This window comes from Pteropus vampyrus, unplaced genomic scaffold, assembly GCF_000151845.1.
Source record: "Pteropus vampyrus isolate Shadow unplaced genomic scaffold, Pvam_2.0 Scaffold14, whole genome shotgun sequence".
Classification (NCBI taxonomy): Eukaryota; Metazoa; Chordata; class Mammalia; order Chiroptera; family Pteropodidae; genus Pteropus; species Pteropus vampyrus.
The window spans coordinates 5,153,204-5,180,577 of NW_011888795.1; the positions used below are offsets into that span (position 1 = coordinate 5,153,204).

General features: G+C 34.6%; 1 protein-coding gene across 4 annotated transcripts in view; it reads right to left on the minus strand.

Annotated features, from left to right (window-relative positions):
- TP63 (tumor protein p63) overlaps positions 1-27,374 on the minus strand; it is a 214,546-nt gene that overhangs the window by 99,874 nt on the left and 87,298 nt on the right. The gene's annotated exons all lie outside the window — the stretch shown is intronic.

Sequence of the window (27,374 nt, forward strand, 5' to 3'; positions counted from 1 at the left end):
GTATACATACACACACACATATACTTCTTTATTCATCAACTGATGGACACTTAGTTTGCTGCATACCTTGGCTAGTGTAAACAATGCTGCAATGAACATAGGATGCACATGTCCCTTAGAAATAGTGTTTTGGATTTCTTTGGATATATACCTAGAAATGGGATAACTGGGTCCTTCTTTGTCTCTTGTTATTGCCTTTGTTTTAAACTCTGTTTTGTCTGGTATGAGCATTGCTACATCAACTTTTTTTTATTATTTTCATTTTCATGAAATATTTTTCTCCATCCCTTTACTTCGTCTGTGTGTTTCTTTTGATCTGAAGTGAGTCCCTTGTAGGCTTCATATGTAAGGGTCTTGTTTTCTTATCAGCACCATTCAGCCACCCTTTATGTTTTGATTAGAGCATTTAATCCATTTACATTTAAATTAATTATTGATACGTAGTTATTGCCACTTTATTATTAATATTTTTGATACATATATTTTTCTTCTTCTTAAAGAAGTCCTCTAACATTTCTTATAATACTGGTTTGGTATTAATAAATTCCTCTACCTCTTTCTTGACTGGGAAGCTCTCTGTCCTTTGATTCTAAATGATTGCTTTGCTGGGTAGAATAATCTTGGTTGTAGGTCCTTGCTTTTCATCACTTATGGTCTTATGGGATCTCCCTTGCAGGTAGCTAACTCCTTTTCTCTTGCTGCTTTTAAGATTCTCTTTGTCTTTAATCTTTGGCATTTTAATTATGAGGTGTCTTGGTGTAGGCCTTTGGGACTCCGTGCTTCCTAGGCTTGTATATCTATTTCCTTCAGTAGGTTTTCCATCATTATTTCTTCAAATAGGCTTTTGATTCCGTGCTCTCTCTCTTCTTCTGGTACTTCTATGATGTGAATGTTGATACTCAATGTTGTCCCAGAAACCTCTTAAACTATCTTCATTTTTTTTAGATTTTTTCTTATTGCTGTTCTGTTTGGGTGTTTTCTGTTACCTTGTCTCTCAAATCACTGGTTTGATTCTCTGCTTCATTTAATCTACTGTTGATTATCTCTAATATATTCTTCATTTCAATTATTGTATTCTTCATTTCTGACTGTTTCTTTTTTCTATTTTCTATTTTCATTTTTATGTTTCCTATCTCTTGAAGTTCTCACTGAGATCATTGAGCATCTTTATAACTCATGTTTTGAACTCTACATCTGGTAGATTGCTTGTCTCTATTTTTAGTTTTCCTTTGAAGCTTTGTTTTGTTCTTTTACAGGAGACATGTTTCTTTGTCTCTTTTCCTGTGTTTGTTTCTATGTATTAGGTAGAGCTGTTATGGCTCTCAGTCTTAGTAGAGTGGCCTTATGTCATAGGTGTCCTATGGAGCTCAGTGGCACAATCTCCCCAATCACCTGAGCTGGGTGTTCCAGGTGTGTTCCTTGTTGGGTTGTGTGCATCCTTCTGTTGTAGTTGAGCCTTGATTGCTGTTGGCATGCCAATGGGAGGAATTGACCCACAAGATAATTGGTTGTGAGGACTGGTCGTGACTACAATGGAAGAGCTGCTGTGCAGGGGTTAACCCTACAGAGCAGGACTTGCTTTAGTGGGGCTCTGGTGCATTCCAAATCTGCCCTTTGGGTGTGTCATTTGTGGAGGTGGTTAGGTGGTGCTCTGCTATGATCTGAAACTGGACACTGAGTATGTTGGTTCTGGGGCCTCTCAGGAAGGGCTCTGTTGCTGGTCAAGGTAAGCCGCTGCCTGTGTCCTGCCTAGGGCCACTTGGTATGAGCTACGAAGTCACCTGCAGATAGTTTCTACTTATGCTGGGCTTGGAGGTACCTGGGAGAGGTTAAGATGCCAGCCGGGGCCGGCTGCCACTAGTGTGCGGCTTAGGACAGCTTAGCAAGATATATAGCTGAGGCCAGATGCTGCTTGTTTGGGCTTGGAAACCTTTGAGAGATTTTAGAAAAGTCCACCACATTAACCAAGACAGGCTGTTTATATGGAAATGCCACTGGATAGGCAGAGTCACAGGAAATCACCAGGATAGGACTAATCATATCAGCCAAGTTGATAGAGACTCATATAGGGTGCCCACCTGCATGTGCACGCTGGGTCTGGGGAGGGTTCACCATAGGACAGTGGTTTCTTCCAGCACTTCTGTCTGGGAGAAAGCTACCCCTCTAGCCCTCACCCTGAGGCTAGACAATTTAGTTCGTCCTTGTATGTCCCTACTGTCTTTCAAGCTGTTGCCCCAGCACTACAGGTCAGAGTAAGTAAGCCTGTTAGTAAGTCCATGTATGGGCTCTTTAAGTGAAACATCTGGGACTCTGGCTGCCCTCTGTCTCACTCAGCCACAATGGTTTTCACAGCCAGAAGTTATGGGGACTTCTCTCCCTGGCATTGGAACCCTGGGCATGGGGTCTTGCTGTGGGGCTGGGACTCCTCGCTCCTCAGGTGGAAACTTTGAGGCCGAGATAAGCCTCCCGATTCTCAACTATCACATATGAATGTGACATTAGCCCCTTCCTCATCTCCACTCTTCTCACCTGTCTCCATGTGGCTTCCTCTATATTTCCTTAGTTATGGGAATTCTGTTCAGCTAGACTTTAGGCAGTTCTCAATGACAGTTTTTCTGTAGTTTAGTTATAATTTTGCCATCTCGACCCTCTGCTTCTATTTTTTTTTTTTTACATTATAACTTTAAAGCAAAAAGTACTACACTATTAATTAAAATACATAAACCAAAGCTGAATCATTCAATTAAAAGATAAAAATAATTTAAAGGCCAATAGATACTACTAAACTGATTTTCAGGTATTATACCACTTTCTGTTTAGACCAACAATGTAAACCAGAGCTTACTCTACCACAACATCATTACAGCCACTATTATGTAAAAGATTTTCAATATTTTAGAGTAAAAACTCACACAAAATTAACTTTCTCCTATTGCTATTATACGTTATTCATCAGGGTGATCATATTCATCTCCATCCCCACTGATGAATCTACTTTGGAAAGAGCAGGTCTTTAAATCAAACCAACTTGTATTTGAAAACAGGTGTGTTTGCTTCTTTAAATTTTCATCTGTCAAATCAAAATGTCACCCCATGTTAAACATTTAACTTCTTAACCAAGCCTATAGCAGTAATTAGTTTATGATAGGTTTTAAATAGATTTCAGTGCCCTTTTATCATTTTCTTTATTTATATCTGTAGTTCTGGACATGGCTACTAAATATCTTCTATAAATTCTTATTTTTTTAAACACTCAATCATCTAGTATTTCATTAGATAGTTAGATTAAAACTATATTTAATTTCTTTCCTTCTCACTTACTGCCATATCCTCCAAATCGTGTTGCCATAGTAGGCATTCATAGACAATAGTCAATTGCCAGCTTGAAGTAGTGGAAGGAACCCTGGAATCCATATAGAAACCTGGGGTCCAGTTCTCACCTTCATGATTTTGGAGTTAGTCCTTTTTGTTGAATGGATAGATAATGAACAAGTAATAACTCAAGCTAATTGCATAACACATTACCTTTCCTTCTGGTTCCATACTAGGACATATTCCAATACAATACCAGCTTTTAAGTAATTTACCCTATTGAATACCATAGGAAAGACAACTAATCTTGCCTTTAAGGATCATGCGTGTTCCAAGAGTCAAAGACTTCAAGTTAAGTTCTGACTTTGCTATAAATAATTATATTACTTGGAACAGGACACTTCCCTTCCATCTTGCAGCTTTCCAATCTATTCATTGGACTTATTTTCATTATATATTTGGCATCCTATATTACTGGGATTTGAGTCTCCTCAGAGTTCATGTGTGTCTATTTAAACATGATCTGAATTTAGCTATTGATGAAGGCAGACAACATCCCTATCAACTTTATATCTCATATCTTTTCCTTGTGTTATCTTCTTTCTAAAGAGCCTGTGAGGCAATTGATTTTATACACCAGTTGATTTCTACCAAGCTTGTAGTTCTGGAAATTTTAGGCTTTACTTTTAGTTCCTCAACTTTTCTCTTCTCAGCATGAATAATTGGTTGGGCAAGTGATGCCTCATTCTTCCTTAGGGAAACTCAGCTTACTTTCTCACAAAATCTTCTTTTCCCTTTCCACCAAAAAAAATAGTCCCTAGGCAAAATAAAAAGGAGGAGTATTTATTTTAGAGTCCTAGATGAACTCCAGGGGAAAAATATCACATTTTACCTCCTTTAATTCAGACTCTGAGAGAGTTCCAGTGTCTTCTCTCTGTGACAACAGGCCTTGGGAGAAAAAAGACCTATTTCTGGAAACCATTTCCACTCATTCTAAGGATGGAGTTAGGGGGCCTTGGCCCACAAAAATAATACAATATAAAAATAAATGGCTCCTTGGTAACATTTTCGTCCTGAATAGAGAAGAGAGTGAAGCATCCATAGATAGAATGAGAAATCAGGGCCTACAAAGTAAGGTTTGAAGATGAAACCTGAGGACTGTTTACCGAAATGGAAAACCAAATTCAAATTCAAGAGCACATGCCGATGCTGTGGTAAGAACTCCATGAATGATTCTAATTTTAAAATATTTTATTCTTCCATCTAGGAGTCTTAATAAAGTACTTTTACCGAAAAAGTCCTATTCATGGGCAAAGAGGGCTGCAATAGTTTGGAGCTAATAACAAGAACATTAGCATATATGTCGTGAATTGCAGCTTAAGAGCATATATAGTTTATATTTCATAATTTTGCAGCCTTGTACACACTGGTTCCTCCAATCTCTCTGACAGGCAAACTCAAATATGTTCTTCAACATCCATATAACTTATTAACTCCATTTTAGTCAACCTTTGAGTGTCTGTTATGTATCTACTATTGTGCTAACATCTGTGAATCAATTTTTGTCTTCCCTAGGCAGCCAATTGCTTTTGCCTCTACATTTTTATCTAATCCTGGGGATACCTATATCATTATAGATCTTATCTCATTACTTTTTAATTCTGTTTTCATGAATCCCACACTGAAATATGAGTTTGAGGGCAAGGGTGACTCTCAAATTAGTTCTGTACTTCCTGCATTTAGAAAGTGTGCAGAATAGGCACTCAAATCCTGTTTGCTAGATGACTATTCTGGTTAGATATGCAAGATAAGTCTGTAAAGCAGGCATGGCCTTATTATCCCCAATTCTCAGATAAAGAAATCAGGTTACAGAAGAGTTAAATGTTACATTCAAGTTCACACATAAACTATGGTTAAGGCGGCACACTGTCCTGTGCCACACAGTTGCCCTGTCACAGAAGAGATTACCTTCTCACACCCCAACAATGGGGAGGAATTCAATCTCAGAGCAAGTCAATTTGTTTGCATGGTCTACAGGAGAAATAAAAGATCCTGTGGCCACAAATGACTCCCAAAGATATTCTTTTCCCTTTAGTAGCTTTTCCCCCCTTAATGTTGATCTCCTGATCTTTCTACTATTAGAGGTACAATAAACTGACTTAGTTCCAGCTTCCCAAGCCTGATTTGCAACTCGATTAAAAAGTGGTGCAACCAAGTAGGTGTGCCTCTCTGACCTGAGTGGTTAAGCCAGATCTTCTGGCCTACAGAGGCCACTAGTTTGATTTAGTGAGAAAACATTATCTGTATCGATCATTAACTGGACTACTCTGCAACAGTTATCACAAAGAGATTAAAAAAAAAGCTCAAGAGGAGTGCTGCACCTAAAAAATATAGATAATTTCCACCAAAGACTGAAATTTACTTTAGGATTAAAATATATGTTGCTTAAAAGTAATGGGAAACTAAGTATTATAGCTTCCTAATAACAATGAAGAAATCATTTCTTCAGATGGAAACCAATATAGACAGTTGTGTTCAAATCACAGAAAAAAAACATGTGGCAAAAAATCTGAACACAAACACATGCTGTGGAGCAGCTGGATCCAACAAAAGGAAAATAAAACTGAAGAATTATTTGTTAACTCAGTTGCTAAGTGAATCAAATGGGTATATTACTTTTTTAATCGAGTATTTATGCAATCTTCTTTAATTGTTCCGTTTTTTTCACTAGGTTTTGCAATTTGTATAGATTCTCTGCAGGGTAAGTTGTTTAAGCTTCAGTGTCTAAGGGCTGAGTCAATGACATATATCCTGAATCTGTGAGTTAAATTATGACCAAACCAGAGCTCAGATGTTTCAGTTTGAGCATTTCCTTAAAAGATACATTTAGTTTCTTCTCCTTCATCTCATTCTTTCAATGGTCCACATCTTTAACAATTTTTATATAGCAACCATAATAAAATCTTAGTCATGGTCAATAGCTAGAAAACTAGGTAAACTTAAAACTCATGCACAATCCTCAAACATCAGACCACTTTCATTTTGATCTCCATTTTACTCTAAGGAGGGACAGGTCAAAAATGCTTATTGGTTCTCATCACTGGCCTAGTTGTCATTTTTGAGTTTTACCTCTTCTCTCTTCCTAACTGGGAGTACAGACAGAAAAATGAAAACCAAGGCTAAAGTAAATAGTAGCTGATTAAAAATTAATTGATTTGATTTTGTTTCAAGGTCAAATCATAGATTCATTTGGGATATGTTAATGCTAGAAGATATGAGACCATTGATTAGAGAGCATTTTATTTCTTTTTACACATACATCTGCACACATACATATTCAGTATGTATCCTCTGACTTGCTGTTCTAGTGGAAGAGACATATTTAGAAAAAAACTAATACATTTACCATCAAGATGAAATATATATAAAATAGTAACTAAAATAAATGATAAGTGTTACAAGTAACAGTTCTATAGAAAGGGAAGGAGTGATAATTTCCCATGAGGACATAAGGAGCCGAGTCTTTATGGTTGAGAAGGATTTTGGAAGAAGAAGAGGAAGAGGAAAACATTCCTAATATAAAACGACAGCATGGACCGAAAGACAGAGAGATGAAATTATGTATTTAGAACAAAGAGGTGAAGTTAGGTGAGCATGGGAGGTGGATATGGGAGATGGAAGGAGCAGAAAAGATATATTGGAATAAGACTAGACTGTGGTGAACTTGAATTCTCTATCTTTTTCATACTTAAGGTAATTAAGCCTTAATGATTTATAATTTATGACTTAACTTCCCCGAAGATAAAGGTCTGAGGTAGATCACCTCTTATCTCCTATGATTCAATTTTTCTAACTTCTTGGATTAAAAATAGAAAACCTTTGTATGAACTGAAACATTAAAAAGACCCTAGAATTCAAGGGACTGTCTTCTGCCATTGCTATCACCAAAGATCAACATCAACTGCTATTCTCTGTCTCATCCTCCCCAGAGATGTGTGCCTGCCAAGTGCATCCAACTGTCACAACAGCGTTTGCCCTCTGACCTTCAGCAAACAATGCATAGAATGTCTATTTAAACCGCTGGATGCTATATCCTTGTTTCCTTAAAGAGTGACCTGTAAGGCTAATTAGAGACTTCAATGTTCTGCCCATCTGGGGCTGACATTTACATTTAGATCCATAGCCTTGGAGGACTCTAACCCAGCAGGGTCTGGCCTATGTTCTCAGGAAAATTTAGGAATTCAAACACAAGGACTCATTTCTTCAACATTGCTCTTCTATGAAACTATAAGTCTCAGTAGTCAGCAACCAACTAAGCATTTATTTATAAATGCTTTTCCCACTATTTCCTAAGACTATAAATGAAAATATTCATAAAGATAGTGTCATTTTCCCTTCTTGTGCCCCAGCAAAAACAGCAAGGAAAAAGAAAGGGCTTACCATTTTCTCTGGAGAAAAATATGGTATTTTAAAGAAAAGGGATGAAAGAGAATGCCTGGCTTATAGTGATGATAATAAGAGCAGTAATTCTAAGTACTGGCAAAAATAGAATTAAAGAATACTACATCATTAAGAGACTTTAGAAATCATATAACCAAACACTTTCATTTTAGAGACAAACAATATAAAATCCAAAAGTGGATAATAAATATTCCAGTGCTTTGCAACTATTTTTTGAATATGAAGTAGTTCTCCTCATTCTTAGTATTGTATCTTTATTTGGAAGGACTGTATTACCCATTGCGTTTAACTAAGAGAAATACACATTTACACATGTCGCCAAGGTTTATATTCCAAGAATACCAGAATGGCATCTCATGCATCCCATTGAGCCACCTCATCTTCTATGAAATCTGTTAAGTTTTGATTGCTAGGACAGGTTTTCTAATAAACTATTAAGGTATTAGTAAATTCTAACGTTTATTTCTCTCCGGTGAAAAGTTTTCAGATCTGAATCTAGGCCCTTGAAAAGGTAAAAGAAATACGTAAATTAAATGAGAAAGGAAAAGTTGGATATCACTAAAAACTGATACCAAGGTGCTTCATACACTCAAAGAAGTATAATGGATACCCAAGTTTATTGGAAGATACCTTACAAAAGCATAAAGTAAAGAGAACATCCCCCAAAATAGAAAGAAAAAAGCAAGTAGAAACAAGGAGAGGAAAAAATGACATTAAGATCTAGGTAGTTGTGTAGAAGATAGTTCTGACCGTTACATTGAAAGGCTAGAATTTAAATCTAGCAAGAGGAGCAGCTTCCTCTATGTTTGGGGTAATAAAAGAAAATAAAACTAACTTGGGGGAGAATGAGTTTGGAGTCTTAAAAAACCTTATCTGCCTATTAAGTTAAATCAAATAGACCCAGTTCATGGTAAATGACTAATTTATATGTTGTTTTTAACTTGATTTCATTTTGATAGGGTGTAGACTTGTATCCAAAATGGCCTTTGGAGTTCCTGGGTCTTGGGGATATATCTGATGATGGTATTTACTAATATTTTGTACAGCACTTCATAATAACAGACTGCTGTTATATCTGACACTATATTTGGAAGCATTTTGAACTTGGCTTGGAGAACAGTAGCTTCAAGTCAAAAGGACTGCCTTAAAGCTCTGGTCCTGACAGTTACTAAGTCTGTGGGATTGGGGAAAACATGAAACTCCATTTTCACTTTTATTAAATGACGATACCACCAACTACATCGCCTCACTTTCAAGGTAACTGTAAAATAAGTGCGAAAAAAGTGTTAGCTACTTTCAAAGATTGTCGAATAAGATAAAGTATTTTACGAACTATAAAGTTCGTATAAAGTGGAAGAGAAGAAGAGATTAGAATAATCGATAGTATGTTGAGATTGCTAAAACAGTGATATATGTAGTATCTGTGTGTTCTCCTTATCATATCCCTTCCCATCAAACACACACACATGTATACACAATTTCTTTCACTTTTTATCTTTCATTATAGCAACTTGAGAACTATCAGCTCACAAAAGTATTTACTCACAATGAAAGATGGCTGTAGAGGCACTATTAAGTATATACAGTTCTTTTCTATCTACTGCGAAATATGAAATTTGTTTTAAAGGAAATGCTGTTTGTTAAAAGAAAGCAAACTTGTCTTTAGACAAACCATAAAACCTGAAACAACTACCTATGAATTAAGTAATTAAGTGGGTTTTTTTGTTTGTTTGTTTGTTTTTTTACATATCTAGTGATATTTTTCTGATCTTCAGGGAACACAGATTGTATGAATCTGTGTTCTTTTTCCCTCCTAAGGTTGTGTGAGTTACTTACATATTGTAATTATGGAACTAAAGGCCAGACTGATTAGATGGTTAGATCTGATGACCTTTAGGATCTCTCCTAAACCTAACATTTCTATGATTAAAGAAAAAAATAAAAATAATACACCCCCCCCAAACACATATATATATACAACATAGTTAAACTAACAACAAAAGAGAGGGCAGAGATGGACAGGAGAATTCAACAACATTTTTAATGTCACTTAGTGTTTACATTTGGTGGTTTAATGTCTAGAAAATTATTCTAGTCTTTGTTAAATAAGGAACAAAGTTACTGACAAAAACATGTGGCAGCCAGTGTTGTTCTCTAATGGTACTTAGGAATTGGCTTCTAAATTTTGAGTCATGGTCTGCTAAAAGGAAACAATTTTGGCTTGGCAACTTACCCTCTTTGAATTAACAAGATGTGTACAAAATTAATGAAGGCATACTCAAAGAGATCTCTAACTGGATCCATCAACCTTATTAAATACAGTTTCACTTCACAATGGTTTCTTGGAGCCAAAATGGCCTGAAGCTGTCTGAAAGATTTACTGTCTAAGGACTTTGACCTAAAATAAGACTTACAAAGGAAATTTTTGAGGAGTAAAATAAATGCAAGATGAGAATTACTCAAAGGGAGTGAGCGAGCCTGACAAGATCGGAAGGGATTAAAAAATACAGTAAATATCTTAGTTGGTACAGTAAGAGTTTCTTTTTACAGATTCAAACATTATAGGGGAAAGTGCATATGGAACATTGCATCAAGATCGAGATAACTTTCAGGGTGATTTCTTCATATCCTGGTGGCTTAGAGTCCCAGAAAAAGAAAAAAAAACTTTACCACTGGTCTTTCTTTGGAAGCTTTTTCACTGATTTATTGATCATGGAGGAGGCCGCCTAGTAAAAAGAGAAACCCCATTCTCTCTTTACACTGAGGGGCCTTGAGGTTTGAAGATACAGCTGCCTTCAGATGCTCAGATAAAAGACACTAAGTGAAAAGCAGTAGTATTATCTACTTATTACGCCACTTATCTGCTTATTTCTTCCTTGAAGTGAGACTTCTGTAGCAATATCAATCACTTCTCCAGCAGCTTGTCTCACTACAAAGGGAGGATTTGATCCCCTGCTTAGCTCTCCAGAAGTAGCAGACTCATGCAGGACTAATTCATTACACCACCAAGGCTGCAAGACTAGATTATCTGGGGACTGGGGGTGGCATGCTCTTAGAGTACAATTCTTGAAAATGACATAGAAATTCAATCTGCCCTTTTTTCAAACATGATAGTCTAGGCACTAAACTTGGCATTGAGTAAACACCAAACACATTAGAGGAAAAGTCTTGATACTTTCTCCAAGTAAATATGAGCTGCATTAGGCAAAATGACAATGCAAGAGCAGCTATTTAACATTAGCCAAAAAAAAAAAAAAGTATGACAGTCTTAAGTCAGTATATGTTGATTGGTGGAATACAGAGTTAGTTTCAAAAGATATTAGATATGAACTTAATTTTTTAAAAGAAGTCTCATTGTGTAATGGATACAATCAGGAAACCTGGATTCTAGCCTGACTCCTTCACCAACTGGCTGGGTAATTTGGGGCTTGTTACTTCAATTCTCTGAGCTTCAGTTTCCATATTGATTAAAAAAAAAAAAAAATTAGCTACTAAATGGTCTCAAGCTGGTTTTTCATTAAATTCAAAATTGATGTTCCACTTTGGAAGAGAGACCTAAATGTTTGGGTCAGAGATAAGAAGCAAATTAACAGACTATGTCTATATGAACTCCTAGATTCATTTGTTTATTTAACTGTCTTCATTAGCTGCTCTTAGTACATCAAAGGAGTGTTTCCAAACCCTTGCAATTAGCCATGTAAACAAAAACACAATTTATCACTTTCCCATGCTCAACAAACAAGGTTTCTGACATATTATAAATCCTACTAAGGATAATATCCCAACTAAAATGTTGAGATTGAGCACACAAATATTAAACAGCATCTTGTACAGAAAAGGTTTCAACAGATTTTAAAAATAAGTGAATCAATCAATGAATTTTTTAAATGTTGATAAGAACTAACCTATTGATTGACATTAACGGACATTTCATGACATTTTCTGCCTTAGTTGAATGAGAGCCAAGATATCACTGATAACGAAGCAATCAACCAAACAAACCTTTATTCAATCCTAAGTACTACTGATACTAGGGAGTATGCCCAAATATTCAACTCAGGAGGTTCAAAAAAGAATTTCTAATATTATTAAAAAGAAGACAATCATGAATAATTTTTAAAAAGTGAGGTTTTCTTCAAGGTCAATCAGGCCAATTTCACAGTTATCTTTACTATAAATGTCACCTGCAGGTAGAGTATGACACAATGTTAAAGAACATGGTTCTTTGAGATCCTATACTTTCAACTTGGAGCTCCAGAACAGGAACCATGTTTTCAATTGTTTAACAGTATAAAAATTATGAGTGCCTTTTATTTAGTCATACATACTAACTTGCACACTAATAAAATTAAACGTCTTCTAATAACATTTAATTACACAAAAAATCCAGTTAATGTACTTACAATGGCATGAGATATGCATTGCACATTGTTGTGAAGATCGAAGGTGATAACAGATGTGAAACAGCTTTTTTAAATTGCAGAAAGTTATTCAGACAGAAGATATTTTGTTTATTTGTTTGTTTTTGATGCTAGGTATCATTTTCTAAATTCTTACTGCGATTAGTTTTGATTCATTCAAATAAAACCGCTGACATAAAACATGATCTATTTGGTGGAAGTGACTGATTCATTTCAAGAGAAAACCTACATTAAACATTTTGTACTGCCTAATCTTCAGAGATGACTTGGATTAGCCTCTTCAAATTTGCATAAACTCAGAGAAAAGTGTTTTTCAAAGGAAAGAAGAAGAGCTTCTCAGCACTATCCCTTTTGATAATTCCTAAATGCCCAAACTTCTGTCACTTAATTCTATTGCAAATTGCTGAATAGATGTCAATGAAGTATTTTACGTGAATATTTACATATTTCAGATCAACAAAAAATGCAATTGGTAACATAAGAGAATGGCAAAAAAATCCAACCACGATGGCAAGAAAATTGTTGGAGGGTTTACGTCTAGTTTTTAAAACGTACATCAAGACGATGGCAAAGTAGAACTGACCCAATTTTATTTTATTTTATTTTTAACATTTAACATCTAATCTTTAGTTTATTCTGAATCATAGATATCATTGATTAGTTTTCAGTCATAGTAGTAATATTTTCTTCTGTATGCTAATTAGGTACCAGCCATGGCATTAGGGAGAAAACAAATTTATTGGAACTATTCGTGTTTCCTCTGTGGATTGATGAAGATGGAAAATTATTTTCAGAAAAAAATAAAGATCTCTTTGACTTCATTACTATAGTACTTGTAAATAATTTTTATCAGCTCTAAAATTTTAAGTCTATACTTTTGACTCTGAGAAGCCGATAGGATTTTAAAACTTTCTACACAAAAGCTTAAAGAAAATAAAAAATGATTTATATAATAAACTTCAAATCGTCTCAGTAAACAAATTTTATTTTTAAAAACTTGCTAGGTAAAGTAAGAAAAGGAAAGCCATTTTAGGCAATGAAAACAGTATTAAAAATAAAACCTTATGTTAAGGAGCCAAGGGTAGGCCAGGAACTAATGTGGGTAGGTGGAGAAATGAAGCTGAAAGATAGTAGCCATATGGCTAAGAGCATTTGTTTTTCAATTATAGTTGACAGTCAATATTATATTAGTTTTAGGTATACAACATAATGGTTAGACATTTATATAACTTACAAACTGATCTCCCTAATAAGTCTAATATCCATCCACCTGGCACCATACATAATTATTACAATATTATTGACTATATTCTCTATTTTGTACTGTATATCCCCATGATTATTTTATGACTGTCAATTTATACTTATTGATCCCTTGACCTTTTTTTAAACAGCTTCCCATCTGGTAACCATCATTTTGTCCTCTGGTATCTATGAGTTTGTTTCTCTTTTATTAGTTTATTTTACTTTTTAGATTCCACATATAAGTGAGATCACATGGTATTTGTCTTTCTCTATCTTACATCTCTTAGCATAATATCCTATAGGTCTATCCATGTTGTCACAAATGGTAAGATTTCATTCTTCTTATGGCCGAGTAATATTCCATTTTATATATGTATCATTTCTTTATCCAATCGTCTATTGATGGACACTTAGGTTGCTTGCATATCTCGGCTACTATAAATAGCTCTGCAGTGAAAATAGGAATGCATATATCTTTTCAAATTAGCGGTTTAGATTTCTTCAGATAAATATCTAGAAGTGGAATTGCTGGGTCATAAGGTAGTTCTATTTTTAATTTCCTGAGGAACCGCCATACTGTTTTCCATGGTGGCTAGACCAATCTCACCAATGGTGCATGAGGGTTCTCTTTTCTCCATATCTTTGCCGACATTTGATATTTGTTGATTTATTGATCATGCCCATTCCAATAGGTGTGAGTTGATACCTCACCATGGTTTTAATTTGCATTTCTCTAAGGATTAGTGATATTGAGCATTTTTTATATGTCTATTTGGCCATCTGTATGTCTTCTTTAGAGAAATGTCTATTCTGATCCTCCCATTTTTTTAATTGAATTGGTTTTTTGGTGTTACGTTGCATGAGTTCTTTATATATTTTGGATATTAACCCCTTATCAGATGTATTGTTGGCAGATATCTTCTATTCTGTAGGTTGCCTTTCCATTTTGTTGATGGTTTCCTTTGCTGTGCAAAAAATTTTTAGTTTGATATATAGTCTCATTTGTTTATTTTTTCTTTTGTTTCCCTTGCCTGAGGATGTATGTCCAAAAAAAATATTACTAAGAGCAATGTCAAAATGTTTATTGCCTGTTTTCTTCTAGGAGTTTTATGGTTTCGGATCTTAAGTCTTTTAATCCATTTAAGTCTTTAATCCATTTTGAGTTTATTCTTGTATATGGTGTAAGAAAATGGTCTCAGTTCTTTTTTTTTTTTTTTTCGCATGTATCTGTCCAGCTTTTCTAGAGCTATTTATTGAAGAGACTGTCTTTACCCCATTATATATTCTTGCCTCCTTTGTCATAGATTAATTGTATAGGCATGGGTTTATTTCTGGGCTCTGTATTCTGTTCCATTGATCTATGTGCCTGTTTTTATTCCAGTACCATACTGTTTTGATTAATAGAGCCTTATAGTATAGTTTGATATCAGGTAGCATGATACCTTCAACTTTAGAACCAACCCAATTTTAAATTAACAGAGAATTTAAGGACCACTTACTATGCAGTCTCCATAGGTTCTATGGGGCCCTCAGAAGACTCAGGTTGCACCACTTCCTTAAGGAGCAGCAATTCAAAGAAATGCACTATCTCCAAACCATTCAATAAAGATTTGTTGAGCCCTAACTGAAGCCAGGATTGGTAATGTATTTTACAGAAAAGAAAACAATGATTCCCACTTTCATGGAGCTTTGAGCCTGGTGAACAATCTGTTGTAATTTATTAATCAGTTTGTGACTCATTATTGGAATATAATCAATGATTGAAATTTGGGGGACATTAAAAAAATAATCAAAAATGTATTCAATACTGCCAAATTTAGTGTAGAAAGTGAGTGATCAAATTGGACAAGATGATTCTAATTCAGAAAAAAAAAAATAGCATTAAAATAAGGACACATTTCTTTATGCTCCTGACAAGCTTTAGTTGAAGGTGAGTGATGAGAAGTGCAGCAACTGAATTGCCCAAGGTGGCCACTTTGAAGGATAACATATTTGATGTCTAAATAAGTTTAGTCATTTAAAAAGTTTTATTTCCTTTTGATGTTCCCTAATAGGGTATATAAACTACTTCTGGTATATACTGTTTATTATAATCACATTTTTATTCAGAGACCATATTATTTTATCAATTTGATTAATTCTAAACAAATTATTACGCTTCAAATGAATACCAACTAAGTGGGAGATTACCAAGGAAGTATCAAACATAGCTCCTACATCCACTGGGCATACAATCTCTAATCCATGTAGACAATAGATCTGGTTTGTCAGACATAAATCACAACAAAAATACACAAATAGAAAACAACATCCATAACATATCCAATATTCTTAACGGACAACTAGAGATAACAGTTAAGGAAATAAAATTTTACTTTCCTCTTTATCCACAATAAATTTTTACTCTTTTTCACTTGATTATTTCATAGAATCAAGGTTTTGGCTATGCATGATTCTTAGTGCTTTATTTACATGGTATGATGTAATACTCACAGTAACCTACGAGGAAGTTACATTTCATAAATGAAGGAAGAAGCATAGGGACCTGAAGTAACTTGCCATATCACTAAATAGTAGACATGGGCTATGAATAAAGCTTCTATAGCCAAATTAACTTGCTTTTTGTGCTGACCATGGAATGAAGCTTCTCTGGCCATCTCTATGTCCATATCAATACCTTCTTGTAAAAATGGAAGTTGTACATCTGTGTGTTTTTTCAGGTCTACACTTTATCCATTATATGTACTTGAATCTATACATAAATTCTCACTACGGAATCCATATGCCATTGCCAAAAAATTTCCAGTACCTGCCCTTCTCACAACCAAATGTCAACTATTCGATCACAAGTCAACCCTTATTGCAGAGTAAGTGCTATTATATCATAGGTAGTTTTAGTGTGTATGATAAGTTTGGGATTTTTTGGTCAGAATTGTTTATTGTTTATGATAAGGAATAAAAACAATTGTTTGCTATAGTGTTTTATTTTTTTTTTTAATTTTACTATTGGTCTTTCAGGATTTTGGAGCAGTTTGAACAATTATCCAGAGGTTGCAAAGACAGTTTTTAAAAATAATGTGCAACTACTTATAATCTTTGTAATTCAAAGAATCACATAATAATGAATATAATACCGCTACCAAAATAAAAAAGAAATGGATCTTGAGCCTGGTAAAACACTGTAACTTCTATACAAAACCAACCCTTAAATTGTGTTTATTTAAACAACCCTTTGTGTTCCATGATTGACCTAATAAAAAAGTAAATATTAAAAAAGCCAACATTTATTGAACAATGCTATTGTGATAATCTCTTTATATTTACTATCTCATTTCATTTTTACAATAATCATTCATGTTTATCCTCATTTATAAAAGAAAAAAACCTAAAGCTCAGAGAAGGTTAGTTATTCATATACCCAGGATATTTGAACACAGAGCCTAAAGTACTGAATCCTTGAAATAGCTCTCTATTAATAAAATACTACTTGATTTGTTTTATTTGTTGGCATACTACACAAGGTTGAAATCTTATAGGTTATTCTAGAAAACCCTTGATATCTAAGTCTAGCTACAAAATATCTACATTTGAATATCAGTCCTCTAGATTATTTTGTAAGTGAAGAAACTGAAACTAGAGAGAGTTAGTGACATTTATCAGATCACTTGGCTAAATGGCATAGAATTCATCACCAAAAATTATGTTCCCAAGCTTCTAAATTAGGATCCTCCTCTCTGTACAATAGTCTATTTGTATGTAGATGGTACAGTCTATAGGGATGTTTGAACCAATAATTTTTTCCTCTTGTTATTCAGTCATAACAGCTTGTTTCTATTGCCTATCAGACAATTGAGTTCCCTAGACTCTACGTGGTAAAAATTAAGACTCATGGTTTTCCAACCATGAGCTACTCTTTAACTGAACTCCTTGTTAGATGAATAAGGGCTAATTTCATCAAATTGTTACAGAGGAGGAATTAGAAATTAAAACAAAATTTGCCAAATCTCAAATGATTCTGGGAACCAGCAAACAAAATGCCTATTTTATCCTTCACCATTTAGACTTCCACCAGATAAAGCCAGGAATTCAATTTCTATAACACTAGGAATAGCATATCATTTCCACTGCATGAATTAAGAGATTGGCACTTTTACCTTTTTTTCCCCACTGAACTCAAGTCACAAAGTATTTCTATTTAGTTAGTAACCGTACACAATCAGAATAAGAGAATGTTATGTATCATTACCACTCGGGGGTTTTGGTGGGTCTAGATGGGCAACTGGTCAGGAAAGGAAAAAAAAAAAAAAAAAAAAACTTCACGAACATCTCTGTAATTGTTAAGATACAATGAAAGTTGTCTATTATACAATGAAAGTTTTGAAGTATATACTCCATAATTATTAAATTCTTCCCATAGATTAAGACCTTTTTATATGTTTGTATGAAAGCAAGATTTGTTATATGGAAAGGTTTGTGCCAATCTGTAATTTATACCTTGCTTTATGTTGAACTATTTGTTAATTTAAAAATATCAGCAAAAATAACGTATACTTAATATTTTCATAAAATCACCCCCAGGCTGCAGGATAAGGGATTGAGAAGGTATGCATATGATAAGGAGGAAAGATTACATCAAGAGAGTTTAATTCTTGTCACCCCAAAAAACAAATGCAACCAAAAAAAAAAAAGTCTTCTCTTAAAAGATGTAAGGCTACTGCTGTCCTAATTGCTTTTATGGGTTGTTTGTTATTTCAAGGTGGGGTAGGTAGATTTGCTCGTGCATTTTTTTTTTTTTTTAACCAAAGAAAAGATTTTGTGTGTACATTTAATGGTGTTTTTTGTTGTTGTTGTTTGTTTTGTTTTTGTTTTTGTTTTTTTTAAACAAAAACATGATTCATGCTTTTAGAGATATTCATTTTCATCCAAATCTGAATGAGGAGGCAGTCTGTAGAAAGACATTCCAATGAACTGGTTAGGCAGGTCGTTGCTTGGAAGGAACACTGCCTCCGGACTTGTGAAGAAGATAGAGGTAGCACATTAGAAGAGGGAGTGGGAGAGTAACAGAAGGAGTTAGTTACTTCTCCTTTCACTGGCTCCAGACAGTATTCGTATTTATGACTAATCTTTATGAGTGCAATCCCTCACCTCCCACCTCGCCTCCACAAAAAGCACTGATTAGGAAGTATTCATTTTCTCAGATATAAAAATGTTGCTTTTGTGTTCTAATTTTTGCAAATCCCGCCCCGCCCCTCAGTCCCTTTGCCCTAGAGAATAGGAAAAAAGAAAGATAGTCACAAACTCTTTAAACTCCATGCCACATAGCTATTATTTAGAACAGGTTTTATTATGCATTTCAAATAGGGCACATTGGTGTACTAATGGTTCTGTAAAATGTGTTTGTCATATGTTCCCATCAAAACTACACTAAGACACATGAGGAATCCTAGCAAGACTGAATTCAGAAGCAAGGGCTTCGTGATTTATTCGTTTCAGAGGATGAGAGGATTGAGTAATCACCTAGTCCAATTTCATGTTTTTACACATAAGGAAACTAGAACGCAGAGGGAGAAGTCATATGTCCATTAACAGAAAGCCAATTACTGACAGAGGCATGAGGACGAGAAGCTGAGGCTCCTGACTTCCAGGCCAATGTTTTTTCATTAAATTTCATGACTGCTGAAGTTCGAGTGCCTTTCAAAATACAAGGGATAGTATATATATAACACCCCATATTTAAAACTCTAAACTTCCTTCCTATGCCAACGGACTTCCAAAGAGTTTAATTTTACATGTTATGTGTTAATTCTTGAATCTCAAGAAAAAGAGACAATATACTGTAATACATTTTTTAGCCCCAGTGTCTATTACTCTCAAAATAGATTTTTTCCCTCCTTTGTTTTCTTCCTATTTTTCTTTCTAGCCAATCGATTTCAAGTAACTAAATTGTCTCTTTTTCTAAACAGGGTAATGCTGAAAGGCAAATAAAATACCTTAGTTAAGTGGGAAGTGAGCTGCATCTATTTAATTCAATACCAGAGATGGTTTGGGCTGATTCCCTTCATCTAGGGCAGCCAACATCACTAAATTCATGATGCTCAATTAAAGTTTAGTTTATAAAAATCCATCTTGATATCCAACCCAGACATCTAAAAGAGAGGGCTCTTTTTTGAAAGCTATATTTTATAAGGCCATCTAGTTCTAATTTCAAAGAAGGCAGGTAGTAACATCCATTGGAACAACATGTACTTAATTCTAAGACAAATCATGTGGGTTTCATTTCTAATTTAGTTTCTGTTTACTATTCTGTGTCACACAGGTACAAAATTGAGATGTTAAAATGCTTGCTCTCTTTCTACCTCTTTAAGAGGGTGTGGCGAGAAATGCTTGAATAATATCCATTAAGAGCTCTCAGCTTCTTGGAAGAATGATAAGTAAACATGATGAAGTAAGAACTGTTTTTTTTTTTAATCCATAGATGAATTATATGTCTATCCTCAACACAAAGGATATATTTGCTAGACCAAAATTAAGCTCACATCACTTCAGACAATATACTTCTGATAGGCACTCCACTCACCTAACCCAGATCTACAAAATGAAAGGCTCATAGTGCACAAACTAAGAGTTTCACACACACACACACAAATATTTTTTTTTTAGCATTTTACCTTTTATCAGTAGTAGACTCCCTAAATCCCTCTAATCATAAAAATATCAATCTAGCTACTTCTTTTATCAGCCTTGTTTTATATTAATATGCCAGCATTTCATCAGCATGGTCCTTGTTTTCTAGTTAATTGGATTTGTACCTTCATCTCTCATTAGTTTGTAAAGTAAAAAGACTCTCATTTTCATCTCTGGTCCTACTCCAAGAACATTTATTCTGAATAAATGTTGGGGAAGAAAAAGAAGACAATGAATAGGTTCTTATCTGAAAAGAATAGTTCTCCACAGAGACTTTATCATAATCCCAACACACCCATTTCTCTTGACAATAAGCAAATGACATGGCGGAGTCTGAGATCATATGCATGTGTAGGCACCTCCAAATCTCCAGCCACCTGTTCTCTAGTTCTGTAACCTATATTCAGTTCAGCAAGGCCACCTGGTTAGAATGCATTACTATTTTCCTTGAACTGACCCCAACACAACTATTTATCTACTTCTATACTTCTTCTCTTACCCAGTGGGTTCCAGCCAAACCAAACTTATATTCCTTCCATTACACAATTTATCAAGTTCACCTCTATACTTAAGTCAAAGAAAGGGTCTCAATATGATAGCCCATATATATGTACTGTGGGTCCAAGGAATTTTTAAAGATTTGCATTACTAGATGAGGGAAATATACTCCAGTTCTCTCTAAGCATCACTATTTCCTGTTCTCATACTGACGGCTTTACGCATATAAGCCTGTTCTTTAACTCACTTAAATGGTTCTCTCTGCCTAAAACAACTTCTCTCTCTTTGCTTTCACATGGCCAATATATTTCCTGAGCTTTCAAATGGCAATGATCATCAGAATTCCTGCTGAAGTTTATCTATACCCTCCTCTGGTGCTTACCACTTTCTATCTTAATAAAAGTTGTTTGTATGTGTCTACATACAAACTGGGAGGTCCTCGAAAATAGAATGTGCTCTTTTTCATTCATAAATTCCCCTGATTGTCTCAAGTATAGAAAACATTAAGTGTTAGTTATATGCAGAACCACTGAGCCGCTTCATGCCTTAGAGTTATCATTCACAGAGTATGATATGAATACTGTCCCCAAAGTTATACAGCCCAGCAGTCATTGCCAATGACTAAACTCTGCTCTGTTGTTCATGATGGATACTCGTTTACTGTCTTCCTATTCATACCTCAATACATAAGCAACAAATATTTTCTTGTGTAATCATTTATAACATAACTTCATTCATTAACTTCATATCTATTTACTCCTGTCAACTCTAAGTTACAGGTAACGATAGACTCACTTCCTTTATTAAAACTTTGTACCCCTAGCAGAATATCTTGAACTTAGTAAATAATCAGTAAATTCTTGTTGAATTGGCAAAAACATAAGTTTGAAATTTTAGTCATTCACCAAGAAAAAGATTCTTATGAACCAACTCTACAATTAGAGAAATCCAGGTATGAGAACCTTTTAACATCTTAGTGATAAAGACACATGTAGAAACCACTTAACAAATATATTTAATTACTTCTAAAGTATTATATTCTACCTTTTTATATTTCAAATGACATACCCCAACAAACCTTTTCACATGTTTTAAGATGAGTCACAGCTAGAAATACTTATTTTAAAGTAGAGACTGGAGTAAAAGTTTCTTCTCTGTCATTATAGCTATGTACCCTTTGGCAAGACACTCCTCATTTGAAGCCTGAGTTTCCCTGCCTATAAAAACATATATGTTAAATCACTGGATTGCACCAGTGATTCTCAAACATTGTAATCACCTGGAGAGCTTTTTGAAAGATTGTTGCTCTCCCTCTTCAGTTTCTGATTTAGTAGATCTAGAGTAGAACCCAAGAAATTGCATTTCTCAACACGTCCTTAAGTAATGTTGATGCTACTGGCTCTGAGACCACAACTGAGAACCACTGAATTAAACCATAAGGAGCCTATGGAGCTCTGACTTCATTATCATGTTAAGATTCAAAACGAGGTATATCAGCAGTATATCCAATTCCAAAGCTTATGCTCTTAATTATTATATTGACAGAGGAAATCTTTTATTATTATTATTAAGGTTACTGAATGATACCCAAAAAACTAAAATAAAGTAATATTTAGTAATTAAAATAAAAATGTTTTCTGTGAGTTCTGTGAGACCTAAGAGACATGAGAACATCAGCGTTTAAAAGAAGTCTGCTTCAAAATTTGATCTTAGCTTGAAGAAAAACTCAACTTTATCTAGTTTCAAATGGGAAAGGATGCTCTAGTCAGATTTTACAGCATGCTAACATACTTCAAATATTATCTTCCTTTTTGGAAATACAAAAATACAAATCTATGTAATTTTTTTTCTGCATAAGTGGTTGTTCTACTTAGGATTAATGATTGCCATTTTCCAGATTTATCAGAAGCTTAACAGCAATAACCATTGCCACTGAGAACTGACCACATGCAAGGTATTGTGCTAACTGCTTTACATGTCATTTTCAAAACAGCTTTTCAATAGCGTGTCACCAACACCATTATCCTCATTTTGCAAATGGAGAAACTGAGACTTAGAAACATACCATAATTTAGCCAAAGTCATCCAAATAGTGAATGACAGTGCTGGATTCAAACACAGGTGCCTATCAACTTCCAGAGTCTAAATTCTTTACAACTATCTCTAATAGTAGATGAAAAGACAGATCTAGAAACCCAGAAAGTTGCGTTAATTCTGACTGATCCACAGACTCTATTGGAGACATTGAAGAAGTCAACAGTAATCAACTTGAATTTAAGTTTTCAGTTTTCCCTTCTATTAAAGTAAGGCTGAACTAGAACTAGATCATGCCTATAATTCCTAAGTATAATATTCTAGAAGTTTTCAACTTTTGTAAATTAAAACTATATCAAATAATGTGGTTGTCAATATAACACGAGTATTACTTCAAACAAATTGGATTCTCCTAAAGTCTGCACACTAGGATTCCAACCTGATCATTTTTTTAAGATGCAAGGTCAGAATCAGCTCCCCTGTTTCTGCTAAAATCTCTTTCTGTTTATCTGCCCTCTTCAACTTTGTCATTCTGAATGCATACACTCTGAGCACAGCTTCTTGAGTAACATTGTTGAGGTTACACCAAAGACAGGTGTTAGGGGAACTATTTCCCCGGGGCTATCATTTCCAACTCTCCCTCCTCAAAAACAGAGAGAGAGAATAGAAGGAAAGGGTTTCTTTTCAGATTAAACACAGCAACTGCAAACACCTTCCCCTAGGCAATAAATTCTCTGCCAGTGAGTGCTGTAGTTTACCCAAACACCAAAGCAGAAAGCAAACAGCCCCTTTTGTGAGGGAGGAGCTGTCACCTGTCAACTGATGTTTGTGAATTTCTAGAGAAGAGAAAAAAAGAAAACCCTTTCCCTTATTTTATTAAGCAGACTGTTTGTTCAAGGTTTGAAATGCATACTTGTGTTTAAGGCAATGTCCCTGGTTTGGCAAATGTCCCTTTCTTGAACAAAGTGATACCTTCCGATTGGCTATGCTGTACAAAGAACAGAACAGAAAAACAATCTGCTCTTCTGGGGACACCTAAACTCATTCTAAACTGACTGGATATTGAGCCACCTTAAAAACAACATAAATAACTACAAGCCCATTTTCCAAAACTTAGAGGGTTTTGCTATGTGTAATGTGTTTTCTTGTTTGTTTCATTTGTGTTCATAGAACTACAGATAAACACCTCCCCTCATTTGAAGCCTGAGTTTCCCTGCCTATAGAAACATATATGTTAAATCACTGGATTGCACCAGTGATTTTCAAACATCGTAATCACCTGGAGAGCTTTTTGAAAGATTGTTGCTCTCCCTCTTCAGTTTCTGATTTAGTAGATCTAGAGTAGAACCCAAGAAATTGCATTTCTCAACACGTCCTTAAGTAATGTTGATGCTACTGGCTCTGAGACCACAATTGAGAACCACTGAATTAAACCATAAGGAGCCTATGGAGCTCTGACTTCATTATCATGTTAAGATTCAAAACGAGGTATATCAGCAGTATATCCAATTCCAAAGCTTATGCTCTTAATTATTATATTGACAGAGGAAATCTTTTATTATTATTATTAAGGTTACTGAATGATACCCAAAAAACTAAAATAAAGTAATATTTAGTAATTAAAATAAAAATGTTTTCTGTGAGTTCCGTGAGACCTAAGAGACATGAGAACATCAGCGTTTAAAAGAAGTCTGCTTCAAAATTTGATCTTAGCTTGAAGAAAAACTCAACTTTATCTAGTTTCAAATGGGAAAGGATGCTCTAGTCAGATTTTACAGCATGCTAACATACTTCAAATATTATCTTCCTTTTTGGAAATACAAAAATACAAATCTATGTAATTTTTTTTCTGCATAAGTGGTTGTTCTACTTAGGATTAATGATTGCCATTTTCCAGATTTATCAGAAGCTTAACAGCAATAACCATTGCCACTGAGAACTGACCACATGCAAGGTATTGTGCTAACTGCTTTACATGTCATTTTCAAAACAGCTTTTCAATAGCGTGTCACCAACACCATTATCCTCATTTTGCAAATGGAGAAACTGAGACTTAGAAACATACCATAATTTAGCCAAAGTCATCCAAATAGTGAATGACAGTGCTGGATTCAAACACAGGTGCCTATCAACTTCCAGAGTCTAAATTCTTTACAACTATCTCTAATAGTAGATGAAAAGACAGATCTAGAAACCCAGAAAGTTGCGTTAATTCTGACTGATCCACAGACTCTATTGGAGACATTGAAGAAGTCAACAGTAATCAACTTGAATTTAAGTTTTCAGTTTTCCCTTCTATTAAAGTAAGGCTGAACTAGAACTAGATCATGCCTATAATTCCTAAGTATAATATTCTAGAAGTTTTCAACTTTTGTAAATTAAAACTATATCAAATAATGTGGTTGTCAATATAACACGAGTATTACTTCAAACAAATTGGATTCTCCTAAAGTCTGCACACTAGGATTCCAACCTGATCATTTTTTTAAGATGCAAGGTCAGAATCAGCTCCCCTGTTTCTGCTAAAATCTCTTTCTGTTTATCTGCCCTCTTCAACTTTGTCATTCTGAATGCATACACTCTGAGCACAGCTTCTTGAGTAACATTGTTGAGGTTACACCAAAGACAGGTGTTAGGGGAACTATTTCCCCGGGGCTATCATTTCCAACTCTCCCTCCTCAAAAACAGAGAGAGAGAATAGAAGGAAAGGGTTTCTTTTCAGATTAAACACAGCAACTGCAAACACCTTCCCCTAGGCAATAAATTCTCTGCCAGTGAGTGCTGTAGTTTACCCAAACACCAAAGCAGAAAGCAAACAGCCCCTTTTGTGAGGGAGGAGCTGTCACCTGTCAACTGATGTTTGTGAATTTCTAGAGAAGAGAAAAAAAGAAAACCCTTTCCCTTATTTTATTAAGCAGACTGTTTGTTCAAGGTTTGAAATGCATACTTGTGTTTAAGGCAATGTCCCTGGTTTGGCAAATGTCCCTTTCTTGAACAAAGTGATACCTTCCGATTGGCTATGCTGTACAAAGAACAGAACAGAAAAACAATCTGCTCTTCTGGGGACACCTAAACTCATTCTAAACTGACTGGATATTGAGCCACCTTAAAAACAACATAAATAACTACAAGCCCATTTTCCAAAACTTAGAGGGTTTTGCTATGTGTAATGTGTTTTCTTGTTTGTTTCATTTGTGTTCATAGAACTACAGATAAACACCTACTGGCATAAACTGTAGTTGAGCAATCATTTTAGTAGTGCTAGCTAAGGAGTAAGAGTTTTAGGGCTACTAAAGCAAGAATTAAGTGCCAGATGGAAAAGGAAAACTTATGTCCATTCTCAGGTTCAGGGCTAATCCTAGGGGGAAGCTTGAAAATGGATTTTGTCCATCCTTCTTTTACCACCTCCTTCTTTACATTGTTCTCATCCCAATTAGGCCTGCCCACTACACTCACAGATTCTTCAAAATGTCTTACTCAACTCCAGTGAACACTATCATCCCTCCCACGGATTGTAATCAAAGCTGTATCAAAATAGACTATTTCACTTTAATGTACAATGACTAGAAATTCATTTAGTTACCTAGAAGTATTTAATTTTTTTTAAAAGAAAGAGATCATATAACCACAATTGATTTTGAATTTGTAGATACTTTTACATGGTTGGTGGGAGTGTAAATTAAGATAAAAAAATGACTCATGAAAAGACATTTGATAATAAGTGTAAATAACATTCGTGTTCATACAGATTTATTCAATAGTATACTTTTAAGTATCTAGCATAAAAATATTTTGTATATATTCTTCTTAAAACCTATAAATAATAATTAAACAAATCATTGTATATATACATACACACACACACACACACACACATATATAAAAATACAGTGCGGGAATTAAAGTTGTAAAGATTAGTAAATAAGAGAAAAATGTTTACATAAAATGACAAAAGTAGATTACAAAATTTATATAAACATTATCTAAATATGTTTTATAAAGGTATTCCAGGAAAAAAATTAAAAAAAAACTAAAATGTTCATATTTATTGTCACTAGATAGAATTATATATGCTTTTGATATCTCTAAAGTTCTTTTCAATTAATATGCATTTAATTTGCTTTTGTAATCAGACATTTGTTAATTTGTATTTTAGTATAAAAAGTAATACATATTTACCTATCTCACAGAGTTCTTAAAAGCACAGACAAGTGATAAAAGTGATAATTTTTAATTGATTATATATTTACATGCCTGGAATTTTTAATGAAACAAATCACATAATGAAGTAATCATCAGAATTCTCTGAGGGCCATGATAAATATTATGTCTATCCATACAAATGAAGAAAAAGAGGCTCTTGTTTATCATGTTCACACAGCTAACATTGGTAAAGACAAAACAACTCCATTGCGTCTGACCACAAATCTCGTGCTGTAATTCTAATATAAATAATAAATTATAAAGCCTTATATTGAATATAAGATAGTCATCAAAGTTAAAGCAAAACAAAACAAAACAAAAGCATTTAATCAAATTTTCCTACATTGAACTCTAGTAGTTTTCTGAAAGACCAGAAAAGAGTTCAGAAGTGGAGATGGAGAAGTAGGGAACTTGGAAAGAAGCAAAAGAATGCACAGGAGAAACAAAAGGAGGGTGGCAGTAGTGGCATGAGGTGGCTCTGGAAGCCTGAAGAAGGCCACGTAGGAGGAGAAGGGA